Source organism: Mandrillus leucophaeus, unplaced genomic scaffold, assembly GCF_000951045.1.
Source record: "Mandrillus leucophaeus isolate KB7577 unplaced genomic scaffold, Mleu.le_1.0 Scaffold37, whole genome shotgun sequence".
NCBI lineage: Eukaryota > Metazoa > Chordata > Mammalia > Primates > Cercopithecidae > Mandrillus > Mandrillus leucophaeus.
This window is the reverse complement of record NW_012103920.1, coordinates 2,246,477-2,248,081: the sequence shown is the minus strand read 5'-3', so window position 1 is coordinate 2,248,081 and position 1,605 is coordinate 2,246,477. Positions and strand designations below refer to the sequence as shown.

At 38.1% G+C, this 1,605-nt stretch overlaps 1 protein-coding gene across 4 annotated transcripts in view; it reads right to left on the bottom strand.

Annotated features, from left to right (window-relative positions):
* The window catches only part of LOC105546791 (chromosome unknown open reading frame, human C16orf46), a 32,711-nt gene that overhangs the window by 19,725 nt on the left and 11,381 nt on the right, over positions 1–1,605 (bottom strand). For 2 of the 4 annotated variants that reach the window (XM_011990071.1, XM_011990072.1), the window contains exon 2: positions 278–367. The exons of the other annotated variants lie outside the window; for them this stretch is intronic. The gene's annotated coding sequence lies outside the window, so the exon portion shown is untranslated. The remainder of the gene's footprint in view (positions 1–277; positions 368–1,605) is intronic. 4 annotated transcript variants of the gene reach the window in all.

Genomic DNA, 1,605 nt, shown 5'->3' with positions numbered 1-1,605 from the left:
TGACAAAATGTACAGGAGTAAATTTTGTATAATTTTAGGTTGGAAGTTGTACCTCCGCCTCTCAGGTTCAAGCAATTCTCCTGCCTCAGCCTCCCGAGTAGCTGGAATTACAGGTGTGAGTCACCGTGCCTGGCCAACACTACATTTTTATAAGCACTTTACTTATGTTATGACGGTTCATGAGGAACTATATGGATTCCTTGTGACTCAAAGCTAAGAATCATCCCTGAGTCAATTAACACAGTATTATTAGTCAAAAGGTCAGATTACTGCATACCAGATCACCAGATGCACCTTCAGAACCCTGGTGTACTTCGGGCAGAATCAAGACGCTCCGCTACTAAAAGAGAATGCTGGTGGTCTTTTCCTAATTAAAAAGAAATTCAGTTAGTGGATAGAAAAGCTGTATTTTAAGTTTCCCTTCTCGAAACTTACTACCAAGTTGTTGTCTGTCTCCCTCCGGTCGCCCAGGCTGGAGTGCAGTGGTGTGATCTCAACTCACTGCAACCTCCGCCTCCCGGGTTCAAGCAATTCTCCTGCCTCAGCCTCCCAGGTAGCTAAGACTACAGGCGCCTGCCATCACGCCTGGCTAATTTTTTTGTAACTGTCAAGTTTTATTACCCATTCTTGTCTTCCAGCTCATGTTAGCAGATGACACACAGAAACATACAAGAATCAATAGAAGATCAAAGAAAAGAGTGGATGTGTGATTCCTTGCAATTTGTATGCAGTTTTACTTTTATGTTGGAATGCAGACATCTATATTCATATAATATTTTCTGGTAGTAAAATTATGCCTGACTTACAGATTTGACGTAAATCAAGAGCTCATGCCATCCCATTTCTTGGCTTTCACTGAACTTTACAACCTGATTCAGTTTGAGAATCACCAGGATAAAGCATACATCAAAGTCCATACTAACATTTTCCACCACATCAAGAAAACACAAAGATCACAATGAACATGTTGCCATGGAGACGCATTTGCTGATACAACTCTAAAATTGGATTTAGAGTACAAAGCAGGAAAGCTCAAAGATGTAGGCCAGAAGGTATTAAACTCTATTACACAGGCTATTAAAGTGATTAGAACCAACATGTACAAAAGAAATAGTTGACTCAGATCCAAGCCCACGAAGTGCATGTTTGGATAAACAAGAATAAACCCAAAGAAAAATTGATGAAAGAACTTAATATATTTGGAAATGAAATAAATGAGAGCCTAAAAAATATAGCCTATGGAAATTTACCATAATCCAGAACATATCTTTTCTAGCAGCATTTACAGACAGACACTAAAAGGAAATGATCAGCCAAAGAACTGTAAAGTAGTTTATTTTCTTTTACCACTAATATGATTTGCTTCAAAATAATGTGAGGTTGAGGTTAGGGAGGGAATAATGAAACCAAAGTGCCCTTAAGTTCTGTTTGTTGTAGATGGGTATGAGGACATGGAGATTAATCGTACTATTATATTTTTATGTAAGCATGAAATGTCCCATAATAAAACTTTTAAAGCCATGATGTTATCGGAGAGCTTCAAGAAATGAAATGTGGAATAATGATAGAAGCCAGGGTACAATGAATTTTGACCTTAAGCAAACT